Genomic DNA, 23416 nt, shown 5'->3' with positions numbered 1-23416 from the left:
CCCAGGAAATGTTCTGTGACTTTCCAGACTAATTCTGGGCTCCCATAAAGCACCGCATGTCTCTATAACATATAGCACTTATCACGGTTGCAATTGAACATTGAACATTGATTTGATTACTGTCGGTCTCCCTGGAACTCCCCAGAGGTAGGGATCACGGCTGCTTTTGTTCATTTCAGAACAGATGGCACTGGTGCACTGTAAGCACATGATGACTTGAACCCAGTGAATGAATGAAGTGATGCTTCTGCAAGGACACACCCTCCACTTCTTGAACTTCTGTAAACCAAAGACAGATGGAGACATGGAGAGGAAATGCGAAGCCACACAGCCAGTATGCAGCTGTGCCCAGGAGAGCCCAGGCTCCCTGACTGGGACGCCCTCCCACTTCCTGACTTGGGGCCCAGGTGCCACATGGGGCAGTGGTGGGGTGGGCAGGAATGCAGGAAGGGATTCCCTAGAGGAGGCCTGAGGGCCAGAGGAGAAAAGACTTTTATAGCCCTGGTCTCTGTGCACCTGAGCTCTATCTGCTCAGCATGCAGGCACCCTAGAGACCAAAAGAGTGTGTTTCCATGTCATTCCAGGCCCTGCTTTCAGCACATGCAAATGCATGCAAATTAGGCGCAAACACAGCCTCTGGCTCGATGAAAGAAACCAAAGGCCTGGTACAGGGGGAGCCATCTGAGACTAGACCAAGCTGGCAGGCCCTTCCGGCCGTAAAGCTCTGACGCAGCCCTGTTGGCTGCACAGTTGAAAGAGATGGAGGGGGCATTTGCAGATGGGAACATCTCTCCCCAGTAACCCCCATCCTCCTGCCCTCCCTAAACACAGACCACCAACCCCAGGGGAGCTGGGTCCGGTGAACTTTGGGCTCTTTTTCCAGGAGTAAAGTCATGCCCCCTGCCCACTCATCCTTGGCACAGCTATAAGCAGAGTCTGCTCTGAAGGGACCACGCCCAGAACCCTGCTGGAGGTGGCTCAGTCAGTAGGCAGTGGGTCCTCGCGGCTTCACTCAAGCATCCTCAAAAAGAGGCTCCGTGGCCCAACCTCAGAGAGAGAACTTGCCGGTCCGGAAGAGTCCTCACATTTTGCTGAGCTAAACACACTCCTGTTCTGCCTTGAGACTCAACTCAAGGATCCGCTGCGAAGATTACTCCTTAGTCTCCTCACTTTTCCCCCTTGGCATGGACCTCCCCCAACTCTTAGCCCCTGGAAGCCCCCCAGCAGAGCCTGGCCCCTTGGGGAATTTTCCTGGGTAGTGATCAGTCTCTCCCACTGCTCTCGAAAGGCCTTGGGAACACATGGTCAGAGATGGGAGAGGCTTGGTGAGTGAATGAATGAGTGAGTGATGGGGAAGGGAAGAATAAATGGAGCATCAATGATCTCCTAAGGAAAATCCCAGAAGGTCTGAGAGAGCCAGTGAGGCAGCCATCAGTGCAGCGTGGGCTAGGGGCATCTGGCCTCCCGCCTCCAGGTGCCCCGGGGCCTGGCCCTGCCTCAGCTGAGATTTTCCGTGGCTCCTGTTCACCCTCCCCCTGGCCCCAGCATCAGCCTAATAGGCTGTCAGCACCTTCTTTTGCCCAGAAACTGAGCTGTTCCTTGAAACCTCACAGCCATGATTAGATCTATGACAGCTTCCTAAGCAGCTCAGCGGTTCCCATGGCAACCCAACTGGTACCCGACTGGCAATGGGCCACCTGGAGGAAAGAGAGGGAGGAGGGAGAGACAGGTGTGAAGCTGCTGCCTGAGGCAGGGAGATGATGGAAGGAGGGAGATTCAGAGTGGAGAGAGGAATCAGGAGAGCCCGGGGAAGAGGGGAAAGCCCGCAATCACGGGTACCCGGGGGCAAGTGGGTGTGAGCTGGGGTGGCCGGGAGACACAGCGAGAGTCAGCTGGAGGAGACTGGGGAGATGTGATGAGCCTGAGGTCAGGAGACCGAGCGACTGGATCTGGGGCGATGAGGAGGGTGAGACTTTGAACTAGGAGATACGGGAAGGCTGAGAGTGGAGGGGGGTGGGCAAGATCAAGGGATAACCATGGGGATGACCACAGACGGCAGAGAGAAGCTGGTCAGGCTGGGCCGGAAGCAGGAAGCAGAGGCTCACTAGCTGGGGAAGCTGCCGCCGAAGAGAATGGCCTCTGGCCCGCCCCACCCCTCGCACAAGGAAGGAAGGAGATGGACAGGGCCACTGCCCATCCTCGGCCTCTGACCTCAGCCCGTCTCCAGCCCGAGGGTCCCAGCGTCGCTAAAGAGGAGGCCCAGCAGCAGCTGCAGAGGGGGCCTGGCAGAAAGAAGCTCTGCTTGACTTAGAAAGGCCAAGGAGCCTCATCAGAAAGTCCCCACGTGACTTAAGGGCCCGAGCCCGTGGTGGGGAGTTACAGATCAGCGTGTCACCCCATCTCGGGAAGAGCGCCACCTCTCTCAACAGTGATGCCCGGCAGGGAAATACGGCTGTTACCAAACGCAGGTCCACGTGCCCGATGCACAGTGAGGCCAAACAAGACAGACACGTCTGAGTTTGGGGCAGAGAAAGGCTTACCGCTGGGCCCCCACGCTGGGGGCCACAACTGTAACAGGGGAGGGGCGGGAGCAAGACCCTCAGGGTCCTACTCCACCAACAGTCGGCAGCACAGGAGTCCTGTCCCAGAGGCAGCAGTCCCCTGGGTCCCAGTCTGTGGGACTGCGGCCCCCATCTGCACAACCCGTGGAGCCTGGGGGCTGACTGGGTCCTGGGCGCCTGGCTCCCTCAGCGATGATGGCTGGGCAGGGTCTGGAGGCCTGACGCTGTGGGTGCCACCAGCTGAGATTTGCCTCTTCACCAGGGTCTGGGCACTGGTGGGATGACCTGGACTAGGTGTTACATGGACACTCCTGGGATGAGTGACCAGCCCAAGCAAGAACCCCTTCTCTCAGCCAGGGCCTGGACCTGGAGGGAAAAAATCAATCATTTGGACCTTGAACAAGTGAAATGTTGCTTTACGTACAGGATTTGTTAAGTGTTAAAAGCTGCAAGGAGACAGAATTCAGTGCCTTCCCTTCCATTTTTTGTATAATTTTCAAGGCTACGACCTTTTAGAGTATCATGCTGCTGCTGCTGCTAAGTCGCTTCAGTCGTGTCCGACTCTGTGCAACTCCATAGACGGCAGCCCACCAGGCTCCCCCGCCCCTGGGATTCTTCAGGCAAGAACACTGGAGTGGGTTGCCATTTCCTTCTCCAATGCATGAAAGTGAAAAGTGAAAGTGAAGTTGCTCAGTCGTATCCGACTCTTCGTGACCCCATGGACTGCAGCCTACCAGGCTCCTCCAACCATGGGATTTTCCAGGCAAGAGTGCTGGTGTGGGGTGCCATTGCCTTCTCCATTAGAGTATCATACCTTTAGATTAAAAAAAGTTGCAGAATATATGATAACATTTGTTTTGATGAAAGTTTACAGCAACATTGTGACCTGACCCTAATCTGACCTAATAGACAGCTACAAGAACAAAGGATTCAATACCAAGAAGGTTACCACAACTAATCACACTCCTGTCTCACCTTTCCTATAAAAGGGCTTTACTAAAAGTCTTTGAGGAGTTGGGGGACTCAAGGCATGAGCCAGCTGTCTTCTTCATGGCCCGGCAATAAACCTTTCTCTGACCCAGACTCTGAGGTTTCTGTACAATTTGGCCTCACTGTGCATTGAACCCATGGGCCTGCACTTGGTAACACTATGGCAACTTTAAGGGCCAGCCTTCCACTGCCCTCCAGGTCCGACCACTGAGGGCTTGGAGGCAACACTGGGAGTCACCTTGTTGGGACAGGGCAGCCAGGAAGAGGGGCTACACTAGGGGTCAGGCATTTGAGCATTGCCCCCAACTCATCTCTAGTTTCTCCAGACATAGGAGGTGGGGGGGAAATCAATGCAGATTTAGACAAATAGCCAGGACTGGAATAACCCTCAAAGCCAGAGCAGAACCAGGTTCTCCCTCCTGCCACTTGTGGCTGAGTTCTAAGCTAGTCTCCCTACCAGAGCTGCGGTACACCCAGCAGGGCCGAGAGCCATTGTCAGCTTTCGCCAAGCACTCCCGTCTCCCGCAGCTACAAGCGGTGAATAATGAGTGGTATTTAGAAACTGCAGCAATTCGTAACTTTTATTCAGTGATTTGTGTAAACATGTAGGGTCTGTATCGGGCACAGACAGACATGGTTTGCACTGCCGAATGGCTTTCTTAGTGGGCCAGCAACAGGGAAGCTGGCCTGATGGTCTGCCTGAAGTCACCCATGATCATTTTATGTGCAAGGACAACAGGGTGTTAGGGTCAAGACAGCATCCAAGGTAGGTCTCCGGAGTTCTCCATGGCCAGGCCCCAGCTCCTGTGATCCCTCTTACCACCCCCTTCCACTTCCTTCTGGAAGTGGAGCCAAGTGGTTAGGAACATGGCCTTTGGAGCCAAACAAACCTGGTTTCAATCCTGGCTCCACCACCCTCTCCCCCAGTGGCCTTGAGTGAGTCATAGCAATTGCTGGGGCCTCGATTTCTTTTCTGTAAAGCAGAGCAAATAAAAAAAGCCTACTTCCTGGGGTGGAGACCTCAGAGAAATAACCCATATATTGGCATGGAATATGTTCAGTAAACAGCCCTTAAACTTTCCAACAATTTTGACTCCTTGGCAGGTACTGCCCTCTCTTCACCTTTTTCCCCCCAGAAGCAACACCTGGGCCTTGGTGCCAAGACACCACCACCCACTGGCACCTGTAAACACCAACTGGCACAGACTCTCAGGAAACAGCAGCAGTGGCTTATGCCCCATAAGTCGTTAGGACTCACTTGTACTTTTTAAATACACTGAGTCTAAACATTTTTTTAATCTGCTATTATACCTTCAGCTCCTAGTATGCACACAACAAATATGTGTTGACTAATGGATGTATTCATCCACTCACTCATTCTTGAATTATTGGTACTGACTATGCTTCAGACGGGGGCTTCCCAGGTGGAACTGGTGGTAAAGAACCCGCCTGCCAATGCAGGAGACGAGAGAGACACGGGTTTGATCCCTGGATGAGGGCATGGCAGCCCACTCCAGCATTCTTGCCTGGAAACGCCCCACGGACAGACGAGCCTGGCAGGCTACAGTCCATAGGGTCACAGAGAGTCGCACCCGCCTGAAGAGACTTCGCATGTTTCAAACACTGATCACAGGGAGAAACCAAGCGTGGCCTGTGGAGGGGTGCACAGGGGCAAAGATGAAGTGAAAGTTGGTTCCTCCAAGGCACCTGGTCCCTCTCACAGCCCCAGTCTCAGCTTTGACCTTGGGAAGATACCTGTGGTCTCTACTGAAAGGCAGGGGCATTTGAAAGTCACCCCCTCCCAGATTATTTACCATTCAAAATTTATTTTGAACCCAACAATGATGCCAGAAAGCCTAAGCGGGTGCTCTTCTTTTCAAGAACTTTTTTGAGAACAACCAGACCGCTCCATCTGTTGCCCTGTATTCTAGAGTCAGTATAAAACGGTTAATGAGGACATAATCCAGGTGTTTGGTTCATGAGAGTAGCTATGTCCCATCTGGTCCTCATCTCTCTCTAAAGCTGTCATGAGGAGTGAAGAGGTCCCTTTCTGAAAAGCCGATGTTCCACTTGCTCCAAGATCCGCAGACTATCCCTGCTTAAGCCCCAATTAGCTTCCAGCATGCACTTGGGCTGTTCATGCAAATTAACTTCCTCTCTTTGACAGCTGTCACCAAAAAAAAAAAAAAAAAAAGCTTTACATCTAAAGCCCTAAAGTGGCATTTAAGGACCACGGACAGTCTTGTCCCAATCCTGGATGGATGGATGATATGTGAATGCATGCATGGATGGATAGATGGATGGATGAAAGGGAAATTGTTAGTCATTCAGTCATGTCCAACTCTTTGTGACCCCCATGGACTGTAGCGCACCAGGCTTCTCTGTCCATGGTATTCTTCAGGCAAGAATGCTGGAGAGGCTTGCCATCCCCTTCTCCAGGGGATCTTCCTGACCCAGGGATCAGACTCACGTTTCTTGTGTCTTCTACATAGACGGCAGATTCTGTACCTGCTGAGTCATCGGGAATGGATGGATACATAGATACATACATAGATACATGCACAGATAGGTAGATAGATGGATAGGTAGATAAATGGATGGATGGGTAAACTGACAGCCTGCTCCCCATCTCTCCCTTCTCATGGGCCCACTCCTCTGGGCATGAAAACCTACATCTGGCCCCAACTGTGGATGAGTAGCTGAATCGATGGGTCAGCGACTGTGTGAACTGCTGACTCCTGGGTCTCCTCTTCCCTCTCAGTTGGCCTGCCCCCTAAGAGTGAAAGCTTATGCCTCAAGGGCTCCCCACTGGCCACCTGCCCAGAGCCCCTGCGGAGCAGGGCTCCAGCTTTTCTACATCAGTAGGGAATCTCCGGTCAGCAACAGCACCTGGTGAAATAAGTGAGGCGATGCAGATAAACACTCATTCACTCACTTGCTCGCCCTTTCATTCGTCCACTCATTCTGTCAACAAATATTTACTGAGGCTTCCTTACCTGGTGGCTCAGATGGTAAAGAATCCGCCTGCAGTGCAGGGGACCTGGGTTCTTCCCTGGGTCGGGAAGATCCCCTGGAGAAGGGAATGGCAGCCCACTCCAGTATTCTTGCCTGGAGAATCCCATGGATGGAGGAGCCTGGTGGGCTACAGTCCACGGGATCGCAGAGCTGGGCACGAATGAGTGACTCTCACTGTGCGCCAGGTACGCTGTGGGACAGAGTGATGAGCCAACCACTTATCGGCTTCAGGAACATGACCAAGTTCAGTGGAAGGGACAGAAGACCTACACCACTTTTTCTGTGGTTCTCGATGTATGCTGAGAATATATTTAAGAAAATTATATTTAAAACAAGGAGGGAAAGGAACTTTAAAGGCGGGAAGATTTTGTGCAAACCAAAATATAAATACCAGTAGACTGTGATAAGTTATGTATGTATAATGTAACATCTAGAAAAACCACTAAAAATCCATCTATAAAAAGAGATACATTCAAATACACTCTAGGTCAATCAAAATAGAATTCTGAAAAGTGTTCAAGTTTTTAACATTGATAGAACAGTTAAAAGACATAGATGAGCATAATGGATTTTTTCAAAAGCAAACATGATCCAACCATATACAATCCATAAGAAATCAACTTCAAATATAATGATATAGACAGTTTGAACAAAAGAGTGGAAAAGAATATACCGTGCAAACAATGATTTAAAAAAAAAAAAAGGAGTGGCTACATTAATGTCATGGTAGAAGACTAGCTTTATTTGTAAGAGCCAAAAACTGGGGAAAAAACCCAGATGTCTTTCCATAGGCAGATGGTTAAGCAAACTGGTGTATCCATACAATGAAATATAAGTCAGCAGTAAAAAGAAACCAATGATTGATATATGCAGCAACTTGGATGAACCTTGAGAGTATTATGCTGAGTGGGATAAAAAAGCCAATCTCCAAAGGTCACATACTACATGATTTCATTTACACAGCATTCTTGTAACTGTACAATCCATGGAATTCTCCAGGCCAGAATACTGGAGTGGGTAGCCTTTCCCTCTCCAGGGGATCTTCCCAAGCCAGGGATCAAGCCCAGGTCTCCCACATTGCAGGCGGATTATTTACCAGCTGAGCCACAAGGGAAGCCCAAGAATACTGGAGTGGGTAGCCTATCCCTTCTCCAGCGGATCTTCCTGACCTAGGAAACGAACCGGGGTCTCCTGCATTGCAGGCGGATTCTTTATCAACTGAGGTATCAGGGAATCCCATATATCCATGCGATGCAATACAACTAGCAGTTAAAATAAAAAAAACTATTGATATATACAGAAATTTGGATGAACCTCAAGGGCACTATGCTGAGTGGGGAAAAAAGGCACTCTCCAAAGGTCGCAGGCCACATGAGCTCATGCACACAACACTCTCATGATGTTGGTTTGTGGAGACGGTGGTGCTGGGAGTGGTGACAACGATACAAGGATCACAGTGATGCTGGGATGAAGGTGATGTGACTGTGATGGTCATAAGGCTGGAGGTGATGATGATGATGGCAGTGATGTGATGACGAAGGGGAGGGCAGGAGACGAGAAAAAGCCCGTACTGAGCACCTACCCCGCTGAAGATTAAACTCTGATCTAGCCATTCCCCAGGCACTACCGATCCGAATCCTCGTATCAACCATATTGTTAGCCCAGTTCACAGACAAGAAACCAGAGACTCCAATAGGTTGAGTGACCTACCCAACATCACATGGCTCAGTTCCACATCTGTCCGACGCTGGGTCCTTAGCTCTCAACCTGAACCATCCTTGGTGAGCGGGATGCAGACAGAGCTGTGCCAGAACCCAAGACGTGGCTTCGACCCAGAGAGAACTACCTCTGCTCTGCCACCCTCTGCAGCTTCCTGATCCACGCCCTTGACTCACTCACTCAGCAACGAACGTTCACCGTGCCCAGCTGTGGGGCTGGCACACTGGAGCGGCTCACAGAGTCCCTTCCCGCCAGGGGCCCTCAGGTGCTGTCAGGTGAGCTGGGGAGAGGGCCACATAAACAATTTACGACAGAACTCGGTGCTGAGAACCAGTCTCAAGGTGATGGGAGCACCGAGAGAGAGGGGCATTCCACCAGGGGCGGGCACAGAGAGCTTCACAGGACAAGTGACTGGACTGGTTTCAAGGGATGAGTAGGAGTTTGAGGATACGGTAAAGACGGCAGAGGGAGCTGTCGGAGCAAAGGCGTAAGGGAGGAGGAGAAAATCAGTCCAGGAAAGGGTGTGGCCAGAGCAGAGGGTCCCCAGAGAGGTGGGAAGGGGCTGGATTTAAAAGGGCCCTGAATGCCCACCAGGCCATTTAGACTTTCCGCAGAGGCAGAAGAGAACCATGGAAGCTTGTCAAGCTGGAGAATGAGATGATCCGGCTTGCGTCTTCAGAAGGCCAGCCCTGGTGGCAACGGTATGGAGCATGGATCAGGCAGGGTGGGCAAGAGGGAGTCTGCAGAGAGGCCTGGAATGGGTCTGGGCCTCCTTTCCCTGAGGGGAGGCAAGAGAAAGCGAGCGGGAGAGGACGGCTGGAGACGTGCAAGCTGCGTGTTCCTGGGCTCTTCTCTTGCATTTGAGCAACCAGGTGGAGGCCCTGGATGCTGGTTAGGTGCCTGCATTCTAAAGGCACACACAGATTCTGCCACTTAGCGACTGAGTGACCCTGGACAAGTCACTTAACCTCTCAGAGCCTCGGTTTCCTCATCGGAAAGATGGATCATCACAAAGCTGAGGAAACCGTATGACTCGGGGACTCAAACCGGAGCTCTGTGCCAACCTCGAGGGGTGGGATGGAGTGGGAAGTGGAAGGGGGGATCAAGAAGGAGGGGACATGGGTGCACTTGTGGCTGATTCATATTGATGTATGGCAGAAACCAACACAACATTGTAAAGCAATTATCCTTCAATTAAAAATAAATACATTTAAAAAAATAAAGTTGAGTAAAATAACATATCAAAGTGTTTAGGCCCCTACGTACAAACCTTCAAGTTGCAGACTTTCAAAGGTGTGAGCATGCGTTTACATGTCCAATACATTAGTTCACGTGTTTGTAAGATTATTGCACTCTAAGATTTAAAATGTTCTTTTTTCGGGGGGAGGGGATGTTTGTTTTATGCATTGTCTGTGTGAAAATACTATAGTACTATACAGCCAGCTGGGGTTCCCCAGGTGGCCCTAGTGGGAAAGAACCTGCCTGCCAGTGCAGGAGGCAGAACAGTCACAGGTTTGATCCCTGGGTCGGGAAGATCCCCTGGAGGAGGGCACAAAAACCCACCCCAGTGTTCTTGCCCAGAGAATCCCATGGACAGACGAGCCTAGCGGGCTCTGGCCCACAGGGTCACAAAGGGTTGGACAGGACTGAAGCAGCTTAGCACAGCACGGTGCATACAGCCGACTGTGTTTGTTGGCTGACCAGGCTAGCTGTGTTGGACTCATGTACAAATTGAACATATGAACAGACTCTCAGAACGGAACTCGTTGGTAGGTAGGGGACTTACTGTACATGGTAAATGCCAATGAGTGTCCCCACTGGATAAATGAAGAAACTGAAGCCCAGAAAGACGCTGTGGCAGCGTTATGCAGCTCAAGAGCCTCCAAGCTGGGGCGCAGACGGGCTCTTCCCACTCTGCGCCCCCCTTTCCCCGTGTTTCTGCCGCTCCCCGTGCCCTCAGTGTCCACCTGAGGGCACGAGGGAGCCTCCTGGTACCAGGGCTCAGCAGCAAGAAAACAGGCCAACGCCCCAAGCGTCAGAAGGGATGGAGCAGATCAGTCAGTTCAGTCGCTCAGTCGTGTCCGACTCTGCGACCCCATGAATCGCAGCACACCAGGCCTCCCTGTCCATCACCAACTCCCGGAGTTGATGGATCAGGGGTGCTTCCAAACCCTCCTCCACAGCCGGCCACAGCCTCCGATGCTGTCTGGCCTACATCCTGAAACCCTGCCTGGGCTCCTTCAACACGGCAAAGTTCGGTGGGCACAGGAGAGGCCTCCTCCACCCTCACCTTCCTCCAGGGCAGATAAAACTCTCCTGCTCCTGGGGAGCAAGACTTCCCCAGGAGCCAAGCTGAAAGTTTGGTCTTCGACTGCTCTTGCTTGGTGATCAAGAGGTCTGGGTTTGAGTCCTGGCTCTGCCTCTAACTCAGTGTGACCTGGATGTTTCCCTTCTTGGGACCTCAGCTTCCCCATCTCAGAGTGAGTGGGTTGGACTCTAAGCTTTCGAAGTGCCTGCCCACCTACCTCCTGGAACTCCTTCTGGCGGCATCCCACCATCCTTTCTCTGCTGCTCGCCCTGGTTTTCTCTTTCCAAGCTTCCACCCTGCCCCCTGCTCCCACGATCTGTGCTCAGCCTCTCTGGGGCTCCCAGGGTCCAAGGGACACAGCCCCCAGCTGGAGCTGAGCATCTCCCTGGCTGGGAAGAGCCACACTTATTGGCAGGGCGCCTCCCAGCGCCAAGAAAGCCACACTGCCTTCCTACTCAGGGCCAGCGGTGCCTAAAGAAAACCCCTGAGCTGACTTCAGAGGTTGGTCTGAGCTGGGGCTTAAAAATACAAGTGCCCATGAAACCCCCCAGTGCCAACTGCCCACTCAGCCTGCAGGCGGTGCTGCCCACCACACAGATGCCGTTGTGGCCACTGTGGGTGGTACCAAGGGAACACCAGGGGGTGGGGAGTCCAGAGAGGCCCGGGGGTGGCTGGTGAGGGGGGCGGACATTCCTTGGATTCTAGACTGCAGAGCAGGGCTGTTTACGCCATCTGGCTATAGCTGGTTCTCCGGACTCCGCAGAGAACTAGGCCAGTTCCGTGCAAACTCACAGAGTCAGGGGCTTTGGAGGTGGACAAGCCTGGAATCAGATCCTGGTTTGGTCACTGAATTGGCTGTGTGAGTCGGCGCAGGTCAGAGAGGTCTGAGCCTCAGCCGCTACGTGTAAAGTAAGGATAATAGAAGTACACACTTCCTAGGGCTCTTTATCACAGAGCCTGACCCATCAACGGTAGCTGTCTTCCTTGCACTGTTGTTATTACGTGGAGGGCTGCTGGCATCTATCAGGGGGCACGGGAGAGAGTCAGGGATGCGATGTCCTGGCGTCGTCCTGCCGCCCTCCTCCGAAACCGCCAAGGTCCAGGCACATCGGGCACCAGTGCAACTGAAGGGGAGCCCATCTTCCTGCTGGACAGACAGGCAGACGGGGGCCGGAGAGAGCGTGTGCCCGGCTCGCGCGCGAGTCAGAACCTAGAAAGCGGAACTCGCTCTCTCGGGTGTGAGAGACAGCACCCCGAGAGCTGAGAGGACCCCTAGAGATGACCCGAGGCAGCCCTCCTCGGCTTTCCAGAAGAAACCCGAGCCCAGGGCGGGGAAGGGATCCGTCCCATTCGCGGGAGAGCAGGACTGAGGCGAGGATTCCGACTCCCTGACCGGCGCCACCTCATTTGGCGGGACGGGTGGCTGAGCCTGGTCCCCGCTCCCGAAGCTTCTGCTGGGGGCTGGGAGCAGGGGCTAGAAAGCGGGGGCACGGCTCCCGTACCTCAATCCCACCAGGGCCTGCGACACCCTCACATAACCCACATCCGGTCACATAACCTGCTGCTGCCTCTTCCCAGAATGGGAGCTCCGGGAGCAGATTCGAGCATGGGGAGAGACCACAAGCTGCGTCCATACGAAAACAGGGTCATTACCAGCTCCTGGGCTCCAGCGCCGGCTAATGGCCTTCCCGCAGGCGCTGGCTGCCTGCCAGCCCACCCCCAGGCCCCAGGGAAGCAGAAAGATCTGGTTAGGACTGGAGCCCCGTGCCAGGGCAGGGTGCAGAGAGAGGTCACTGCCTGCAGAGCTGAGGCTGGAATCTACTGCCCCAGCCTCCAGCCGGACACCGGCCCCCAGCCTCCAAAGTCCCAGGCAAGTTTAGCAGTCCTAAAGAATTCCCCAGAGGGAAAACTAGGGGCAGGCCCACTGAGGGGCCGTGGAGCCTGGAATCTCAGTTCTGAGTTTGAGTTGGCTAATGCTGGCCACTAATCAAGTGACTACAGACACATCACTCTACTCCGCATCTTGGTTTTCTTATCTGGAGAATGTGATGACTAAACGGACCAGCCTCACTGACCGCTGCTCACATTACTTAAAATCCTGACTCGAAGGGGCCTAGTGCAATGCCTGTTCCCAGGTAAGTGCCCATTTGGCAGATGAAACACTGAGGTCCAGACTAGGGATGTGACTTTAGGGGCATATATCTGGGAGCAGAGGATGAAATGGTTGGATGTCATCATCGACTCAATGGACGTGAGTTTGAGCAAACTCTGGGAGATAGTGAAGGACAGGGAACCCTGACATGCTGCAGTCCATGTTGACAGATGAAGAACTCAGGCTAACAGGGGTTAAGTGACATCCTCAAGGCATGCCTATAGGAAGGGGTGGGGCCCGGACGTGAACTCAGACATCTGGCTTCAGAGCACTGCGGCCAGGAGCAGTCAAGCTGGCCCCAAGTCAGGAGGGACACCCCTGTGCCCGTCACCGCCCTTTAAACCAACAGTCGCCCTCCCCTCTCCCCGTCTCCAGCTGCTGCTGTGCTATGTGACCTTGGCGGAGCCAGTTGACCTCTTGGGCTCTCAACTCCCCATCTGACACAGGAAGCCTGATCCCTAGGTTAACAATTACCAGGGTTATTGTGAGGACGCATTAAGATAACGAGTTGGAAACTGCTTTTCAGCAGAGAAAAGTCCTGCACAGCTGTGACGGCTCATCATCCCCCAGCCTCAGCAGGAACAGCTAATACACACACCAGGGGCCTCTAAGCATTCCTGGCTATTCAAACAAACACCTCTCCTCTCCACCGCCCCTGCTCTGGGCTGCCCTTTGGAAAGCTTCCAGTCTTCTCTCTACCTTCTCCACAGGGCTGAAATGGATCAGGCTAGACATCTGAGTCACCACCTTCTTGCCCTTTTTTTAAAAAAACCTTCATTGCAGCTGAGCCCCCAACTATGTGCTTCACGGGTACCTTCACAATCTTCACAATGACCTCCAGGAAGCTGGGATCCATCTCGCCCATTTTACAGATAAGGAAGCAAAAGCTCAGAGAGGTAGTCATTAGCCTGAGGTCACACAGCTGCCAACTCAGTGGAGCCAGGATTCACAAACAGTACTGCATGGCTGCGAAGTCCACACTCTGAACGCCTCGCTAACCCACTTCTCCATGAAATGGGTCATGCTGTACCCATTTTGCAGAGGAAGATGCTCAAGAGCGTTAAAGCAGTTGCCCAAGAAGCCCCGGAGAAGACCTAGGCTGCATACTCAGGGGCCGCCTTGCTCCTTCCCTGTCGCTCAGGGATGATACCCAGGTGGGAGCTATACCAGGCAGCCCACAGGAGAAGCCAGGCTGGGTGGACCCCACACGGGTTGATGGGGAAGCAGCTTGCCCAAGCCACAGGGCAAAGGAGCACCGGAGTTAGCTCCGGGCCAAGTCATATCCCTCTCTGGACCTCAGTCTCCCCAAGTGTCCAAGAAGTCCAGACCCTGGTTTGGTCAGGGAGACCCCTGAAAACCCCCACAACTGCAGGAGGCTGTGTCCCGAGCCGAAGTCCCTAGAATCCCCTGGGAGTGTGGTACAACCCCCAAATGCCGAGCCACACCCCAAAGAGTTAATTTCATAGTACAGGGAAGGGGCCTGGGGATCAGAATTCACTAAATCCACCAGGACCACTTCTCCACCCCCACCCCAAGCTTCCGTCATCAGCCAAGACCAAGAATCCCAGTCTAGGACAATTTTCCTAAGGCTGGATGGGCCCCAGGCCCCTGCCTGCCCTCACAGAGGTCTCCTTTAGGGTGGGAGCTGGTACTCAGAGGTCCACCGGCATCTGAGGTAGGTCAGGGCTTGTATCGAGGGGTCTCCACTGTGCACCACAGCTTAGAATCACGGCCTGGGAGACTTCTAGAAGTCAGGTTGGGGCAGAAACTTGAGATGCCCCAAACTTGGTTGACTCATTCCTCATTTAGCGAATACCTATTAGCAGCGATGGTGTGTCAGCGACATTTCTAGGCGTTGAGGGAACAGCAGTGAATAAAGCAACGTCCTTTCTCCCGGAGTGCACCCGTGCTGTGCGGAACAGCCACAGCAGACCAGCCGGCCCGCTGCAGCTCTCAACAGGCTTCCCCACCACGCCTCCCTCAAATATGACCCCAGTCGTGAGCTGGCAGCTTAGTCCCCATTTTACAGATGGTACAGATGAGTCACTGAGGCTCCAAAGCCATTTCAACAGCCTGTCTCCCCACTCCAGGCAGGCCACACTGCCATGCCTCCCAGCCCAACCCGCCTGTGTGTGTGTGTCTGCCTCTGAGCACAGCTTTCCCTGTTGCCACGGCAACCCCCCTGGGGAGGCCTGCCCTACTTTGCATCCCTAGCACAGACCCGGCAGCCTCACCCCACCCCCTAAGACAGAGAGATGGGCTTTATCTCACTCATGGAGAGAACCGGTCCCACCGGGGAGAAGAACAGGCTTTCTCATTCAGACGTGTAATCAACGACAAGCAGAACCAATGGCCCAGGGACCCAGCCGGGCCCTGGGACAGGAGACAGAAGTCGTGGTCTTGCCCTTCTGGAGCACACCACCTGCCAGGGAAGGCTGACGACCACCCAGCCCAAGCAGTGAGCGCGAGATCAACGGGGACCATGATGAGAGCGGCTAAGCGCTCGGGGCAGTTCTAAGCCCTTTCCACAGATTAACTCCTGTAATCTTCCTGTTATCTCTTGGGGAAGGTGTCGATGTGATCTTCATGTTACAGATGAGAAAGCTGAGGCTCAGAGAGGTTAAGAAGCTTGCCCAAGGTCACACAGCTGAAACGCAGCAGAGCCGGTAGTAGGACCCAAGGGAGATCCTCAGCTGCACCGTACAACGTGGGAGAAAGGGGCCCCTAAAGGTGATCTCAACAGAAGGAGATGAGCCGGGGGACGGGAACAAGATGGGACAGGGGTCCTAAGAGCTGCCAGACTGCTGGCAAAGACCCAGTACTGGGGGGCGAGGTCTGGTTCTCCGCTTCCTGCCTGACGGGGCTCAGCTGGGCCCTGGGGCACATGATTTGAGAAAAGAAAACGCAAGTCAAGTTTTAGAGAGGCTAGCTCAGGAGCCTCGTGGCACTGGCCCCCTGAGAAAGCTGAAGTGCTCCCATTGGTTCCCAAGAGGGCGGCTTCCCACCACGTGCCGACATTTATACCCTGCGCATACTCCCCTGTGCTTCCCCTCCTGTGAGGGGGAAGGACCAGGCTAGGGTCTGGCTTAATCCTGGCAGTGCCTGTCTGCAGAGCGGTTATGAGTGTGGACTGTGCAACTGATTGCCTGGGTTCAAACCCCAGCCCTCCCATGCCCTAGCTGCGGGAACCTGGGCAAGTTAGGTAACCTGAGCCTCAGTTTCCACATCCAGGGAAATGGGGCTAATAACACAGCCACATGTATACAGTTCATAGCGTCACTGCAAGGGCTCAACTTGAGTTCACAGTGCCTGGCGCAAAGGTGTGTGTGATCATCAGCTCTCGTGATTACCTCTGTGGCACGTAGGGGCACACGGGTCTGCATTTTTACACAGGTAGGGGCCTGTGGGTGTGCAAGCCCGTGCGCATGGAGAAGGCCCACACGTGTGAATCTACCCAGTTGAGTGGACACCCCCTGAGTGGGAAAGGGAGATGCAGCTAAAGCCCACAGGCTTGGGATGTGAACATTTTCTGCGTGCCTGTAGGGAGGTGAGCACGGGTACCAGCCTGGGCACACCCATCCCCGTGTGAACACATGCCTTCCTGTGTGCACACCTGGGTCTGCATATGCCGTGGGCACACGTGCACGCATGGCTGAGGCCAACACATGGCACTTAGACCTGTTTTGATTGATGTTGCAGCGGGGAAGGAACGGGCTGCTTTATCTCCTGGAACCACAGTGAGGGAAGACATCTCAGCTCTGGAAAGCACAGATCAATCACTAGGGAGAAGGGGAAAAAAAAGGTGCTTAAGGCACAAACCTCCTCCCACAGGCCCCCAGAGAGTGTTAAAGCCACACTTCAGGAAAGAAAAACATGATGAAGATTAAAGTCGGGAACCCACAGGGTGGGAATCAAGGCACCGCCAAGCGCTTTCCTGTTGCCCCAGACAGGAGGTATCCCCGAGGAAGCCACGGCCCCTCAGAAACACTCAAAGGCCCGTCCAGACTCCGTTTACCTTTGACCAATAGAGGAAATGAGTCTTCTTGGGAGAAAAGAGATATCCCTCCCACCCCCCACCACTGCCTTGGATCTCACCTGGAGAGAAGAGACTAGAAAGAAAAGGCTGCTTAGCAAGACCTCTCTAGGGAAACGGCCCTGAAGCTCTGCTCCCCAAAGGGGATGAGGAATAGGGAAGAATGCCTGTGCCCTAAGCTGTCAGCAGTCATTCAAGACCCCCAGGCCAGGCAGCACACAGGATGACAGACCCTGAACTGAGGCAGGCCCCTCCTGTTCATTCAGCACTCCAGCATTCTCATAGGGAGCACTCCAGGAACCCACACTGCAGGCTTCCGCAGTTCAGAGAGGTCCAGCCACCTGCTCAAGATCACCCAGTGTTTCATCCATAACGTTAAGATTTGATCCCTTGTCTGATTCCTCATCTCCTGGCATATTCTTTACATCACAGCATTGCCCAAATGTAATATACCAACAGCGACATTAGTTGCAAAATAGGATGGGGCTGGATTTCAAAGAGTGAACTGGGACAAAACCAAATGGCAGGAAATAGGGGCTCATTGTCCAAGGGTTGTAAGAGAGAGACAAGCTCAGGTGGCTTAGGAAGGTGAAGAAATACTTTGTAGAGGGTGAGGGGCTTCCCAGGTGGCACTACTGGCAAAGAATCTGCCTACAATGCAGGAGATGTAAGAGACGTGGGCTTGATCCCTGGGTCAGGAAGATCCTCTGGAGGAGGGCAAAGTAACCCACTCCAGTATTCTTGCCTGGAGAATGCCATGGACAGAAGAGCCTGGAAGGCTACAGTCCACAGGACTGCCAAGAGTCAGACATGACTGAACCACTGAAAACACACACATACACGGCGGCCCCAGGCAGGAAGGACATCACTAGGCAAAGGGCAGAGACTAGAAGGAGCTTGGCGTGTTGGCAGTGGGGGCAGGGGCAGGGGTGGGCACTTGCGGGTCTCAATGGGAGAATTTCTTTTTGGCAGAAGCAAAGAGTGAGGTGAGATAGACTGGATGGCTCCAATCTTGAGAGACATAGGTGAGACAGCCATGAGCTTCCTATACTGTTCAGGCCCAAGGCTGTACAGGACATTCAGCAGATACCTAGAATCTTTCTGAATGGATGGATGGATGACAGATGAATGATGGATGGATGGATAGGTGGATGATGGGTGCATGGATGGACAGATGATGCATGGATGATGGAGAGACAAACGCTGAACTAATAATATGAGGTGATAATAATAATGAAGTAATAACTAATAATATGGGAGAGGTAAGTGTGACTGCAAGGGCACTGGCTGGGATTTGGGAGCCTGAAATTCAGAAGGTCCCTGGTCTGCCACTGATCAACCATCTGAGGATGTCTCTGGGTCTCATGGCAAATAGATGGGGAAACAATGGAGACAGTGACAGACTTAATTTTCTGGGCTCCAAAATCACTGCAGATGGTGACTGCAGCCATGAAATTAAAGGATGCTTGCTCCTTGGAAGAAAAGCTATGACCAACCTAAACAGCATATTAAAAAGCAGAGACATTACTTTGCCAACAAAGGTCTGTCTAGTCAAAGCTATGGTTTTTCCAGTAGTCATGTATGGATGTGACAGCTGGCCCATAAAGAAAGCTAAGCGCCAAAAAATTGATGATTTTGAACTGTGGTGTTGGAGAAGACTCTTGAGAGTCTCTTGGACTGCACGGAGATGAAACCAGTCAATCCTGAAGGAAATCAGTCCTGAATATTCATTGGAAGAACTGATGCTGTATCTGAAACCCCAATACTTTGGCCACCCGATGCAAAGTACTGACTCCTTAGAAAAGACCCTGATGCTGGGGAAGATTGAACGCAGGAGGAGAAAGGGATGGCAGAGGATGAGATGGTTGATGGACATGAGTTTGAGCAAGCTCCGGGAGTTGGTGATGGACAGGGAGGCCGGATGTGCCAGGCCATGTGTCCATGGCGTCGCAAAGAGTCAGACACGACTGAGCGACTGAACTGGACTGAACTGGGCCTCAGTTTCTCTGTCCACAGAACCCAGATGATTCTCAAGGGTCTTCCACACGTGACAGTCTATGATCTTGTAGATAGAAGCAGAGGCTCAGGCAAGAAGGCTGACCCAGGCAGTGCCCCCAAGAAGGGAGAAGGGAGGGAAGAAGTTGACAACAGGGGGCCTACTGGTTAGGAACACAGCCACTGTCGGGGATTGCCTAACCTGAGGGTCAGGAAACCTAGTTTTCAGCTTCTGCTGCTCATCTGCTGTCACTCCCCCTCCCTGGACCAGTCTCAGCAGATGTGGCCCAGCATCTTAGGATTCTGGGAGACTTGCCTCGCCCAGTCTGTAGCGCCAGAACCCCAGCCCCACCCCTCTGTTAGCCCACTTAGGAGGTTAAAGCAACTTGGGAAAAACACTTATTCTCAGCTCCTGGAATTACCCTTCCCTTTCCTGGCAGATAAATGGGGCAAAACAGAAGATGTTGTTGCATTTAAATGGAGCAAGGGAGGCGGAAGTTTATGAAATTTGAATACACTTTTGGCTGCTTTTGAATATTCATTTGCCCAAGGGAGTGTCGGGGCGGCCAGATCCAGGGCCCAGAGGGAGGTTATTTGAGGTTGTGGGGGAAGGGAAGCTCAAAGACAGGTTTAGCAGGAATCCCTGCTCATCAGGCTCTTGGGAGCTCACTGTGGTTTTCCACCAGCTAAAATGTCACAGACTCAGAGTAAATGCTAGGAGTTGATACACCCCACGGTTACTGTTGCCATAGCAACTGCCTCTCTGTAACCAACTGTACAGGCAGATCACAGCAGATAAGACAAGTGCAAGGAGAATGACGGGGAGCCAGCCCAGGACTCTAGCAGGTCCCCAGAGTTCAGAAATACATCCCAGAATTCCAGAATACACCCAGGCTTCCAAAACATTCCCAAGAATTCTGAAACAGAGCCCAGAGTTTTGGAACAAGCCTAGAATTCTGTCTTCCAATTCTAGAGTAAGTTTTCCCCAGATCCAGAACTGACTCAACATCAAAGAATATCCTCCATTTCTGATGGTCAGGGCACGCACTCTAGGAAGCTCCCCCAAACTCCAAAATGGGCCCCTGAATAGAGTATGCCCTTAAATTCTGATCCCTTTTCTGTCTGAACAGCAAGGACTATGGGTGCTCAGGGCTCATGTTGGAGAAGGGGGTTCAGGGGACAACCCGCGGGATAGCGAAGATGACCTTGTCTTTGTCGCTTGGGGAATGCAGACCTCTGCAGACATGCCGTGACATTGCAGCCCTCATAAGCCAAAGGAGACCCCACCACCACCACCCCCGGCCAGCATTCCCGGCGTGTTCCTTGGTGTGCCCTGTCCTCTGTGGTGGGGGCGAGTTGACACTGAGTCATCCCCACCTGCTCCTTAGGTCCACGGGTGACCTAATCCTGAGGGCGCAGGGAGGGAGCCAAAGCCGAGGGCTGCCCCAAAGGCTTCTCTTTGCCCAGGCAGCTCAAGGTGGGGGGTGAGGGGGGGGGGTGGGAGCCGCTGGGCTGTAAGCCTTAGCAGCTGCCTCCCTCTAGGCTTGGGATGCACCAGTCTGGCCCCTCCCCCACCATCCCTGCCAACACAGTCCTGGGCGATTCCTGGGCTGGAGCATCATGAGCTGATGGAGAACTGCAGATGATCTTAGCCTCTCCCCTCTTCCTTTCCCTCCATAATAAGCTCACTGCCCAATCAGCTCCCGTCTTCATTCCCTTTCTCTCCTGAATCCCACTCCTGTTCCATCCCACCCCCAGATCTCATCTTTCAGCCTCCTCCCCAGTCTTCCTGCCTCCATTTCCCCCCCCCCCTTTTCAACAGCCCACAGGCAAGGCCCTGATGATTCTACCACCCCGCTCAGAACCTCAGGGCCGACCCCCACACATCACACATCTGGCACAAGCATCCCACCTTAGCACTTATCCCTCTGATAGCTGGCCATGTCCAACATTTCCCATAGTCTCCCTGCCTCCTGCCAATCCGGCTGGCTCACGGTTGTCTGAAGAAGGCCCACATGCCCGCTTCCTCCCCACTCCCAGGCCTGCTTCTCTTCCTCCTCAAAGGCTCTCTCTACCAGCTCTAAATTTCCAAACCAAGTTAAGGGCCACCTTCTCGGAGAGGAAAACAGTCCTCACCTTGCCCTTCTCTGAAGCTCCAGCGTTTCCTGGCTGTACCACGTTTTTAGAGTTGCCCTGGATTGTCAGGGAGAAGGCAATAGCACCCAACTCCAGTACTCTTGCCTGGAAAATCCCATGGACTGACGAGCCTGGTAGGCTGCAGTCCATGGGGTCGGGAAGAGTCGAACACGACTGAACGACTTCACTTTCACGTTTCACTTTTCACTTTCGTGCATTGGAGAAGGCAATGGTAACCCACTCCAGTGTTCTTGCCTGGAGAATCCCAGGGACGGGGGAGCCTGGTGGGCTGCCGTCTATGGGGTCGCACAGAGTCGGACACGACTGACGCGACTTAGCAGCAGCAACAGCAGCAGCATGGATTGTCAGAGCTGCTAGGAGATACCCAAGTGGTTTTCAAACTGGGCTTTGTGGCACCCCAATAGGAGACAAATGAAAATGAAAGTCGCTCAGTCGTGTCTGACTCTTTGCGACCCCACGAACTACACAGTCTGTGGAATGCTCCAGGCCAGAACACTGGAGTGGGGAGCCTTTCCCTTCTCCAGGGGATCTTCCCAACCCAGGGATGGAACCCAGGTCTCCCGCATTGCAGCTGGATTCTTTACCAGCTGAGCCACAAGAGAAACCCCCAACGGGGGCAGGGGGACCTCAAAGACGGAGGATGAAGATTGTGAGGGGATGATCCAACCAGTGGGTTTACACAGCCCTCCACGCCCAGATCAACGTCACCTTCACCTGTTTCAGACCATCACTCATTTACTCGTTCATCAAGGAAAGACTGAGTCCCTTCACTGTGTTTGCTGCTATGAAGGGAGCAGTGAAAAGGCCAAGTTACCCTCACGGAACTTGTAAGCTAGTGGGGGAAAGAGCCCAAAACATTTTAACAGATAAAGACACAAGGAAGCATCAAGGAGCCTTGAGGACACGGTAAAAATGGAAACCAGGTGCAGAGTGGCTGGGGTGTGGGACATCGTTAGCTGGTTAGAGAAGCTTCTCTAAGGAGGTAACATCCCAGCTAGCTCCTGAATGTGTGCCAGGAGAAGGGCTGGCCGCGCCACCCAGACCATGCCAGAGGGAGGGTAGTCCAGTCATGTGACAGGAGAACCCAAGGCAGGAAAAAGCCCACCGTCTCCAAACACACACACACACAGAGTTCAGGGGCGGAGCAACCAAGGGCCAGATCCTTCCACGCGGAGACTTCCGTAGTGCCTTCCACTTGGGGAAACCGGATTTCACTGCTTAAAAACTATGAAGCCACTGACCTCGTCTAATCCTGACACTGCACAGAAGAGCCGATGTTTCCAGGGGTTGCCTGAAGTCAAAACGAGAGTGGGTGGCAGAGCTGGGACCAGCACTCGGGTCTCAGGACTGTGTCCCAGGCATCATCTCTCCCCACCCCACCCCACCCCACCCCGGGCACTGAAGCCTGAGGGAAGCAAAGTCTCCCAGGCCAGCCCAGCTCCAGGGAGCACGCAGCCAGCCAAATAAAGACTTTATCGGATTTGTTAAACACGCATCCTGTGGCCAAGGGCCTCCTGGCACCAGACAGCGTGATGGAGAGGAGAAAAGAAAAGCGGACGATGAAATTAAAAGGCATTTCATTTCCAGAGCCCAGGCTGACGCTGCAGAGCGAGCCCGGGTCTCTCCCTGCTTTTCTCCCCTCCCCCCCGCCCAGCGGCTTCCACGGCTGGCGTAGCCCCACTGACTCGAGGTCACAGCTCATACAGCGACGCAGGAACTGTGGGCCACCTGGCCCAGGAACCAAGCATCCGGAAGGGATTCTGGGGAAGGAAGGACATGAAGCAGGTGTTTGGGAGGTCATCGAGTCCATCCCACTGCCTCAGGGCTTGACTGCCTCCCCCCAAAGGAAAGGGAAAACCCCAAACCCAGAACTGGGCAGCTTAGGTGAAGGTTAGGACGGGGCCACCGTGGGGACCAGTGAGCCTGGGGCTTCCTCCCGCCCTTCCCCAGCGCCCTCTGCAGCCCTGGGCAAGTCCCCGGCCTGCTGTGTGCCTCTGTTTCTCCTGCTGTGAAAGACAGGAAGTGACTGTCATGAGGACGCAATGAGATATTTTGGTAAAAAGTACGTGTGCTTCGTGGGCACCAAAGAAATAACATGTTTAAAGGCGCTTGGAGCTCCAGTTTTTCCACGTGACCTCCACGAAGCGAGAGGGTGGAATCTCTCTGTTTTTCTACTCCACACTCAACCCGCCAGCTCTCTCCACTTTCCCCAGGGCCTCTCGTCAGAGCAAACAATTTGTGTTTAAATACATTAAACTGCATAATATTTCCCCTGATTCCCCTAAAGAGTATCAGCTGATTTCTCTCTGTTCATTCCTTTCAGAGCCGTCAGGCCCCTAAGAAAGCACGTTAGTTGCTCAGTCGCATCCTATCTGTACGTAAACATGCTATTACCCCACCAAGACTGGGGTATGGGGCTTAGGGTGGCAAGGGGCCCGTGGGAATTGACAAGCATCATAAGGAAACAAGATACTGATAGTTTGTAG

The sequence above is a fragment of the Budorcas taxicolor genome, chromosome 2 (genome assembly GCF_023091745.1).
Source record: "Budorcas taxicolor isolate Tak-1 chromosome 2, Takin1.1, whole genome shotgun sequence".
NCBI classification, from domain to species: Eukaryota; Metazoa; Chordata; class Mammalia; order Artiodactyla; family Bovidae; genus Budorcas; species Budorcas taxicolor.
This window is presented reverse-complemented; position numbering follows the sequence as displayed.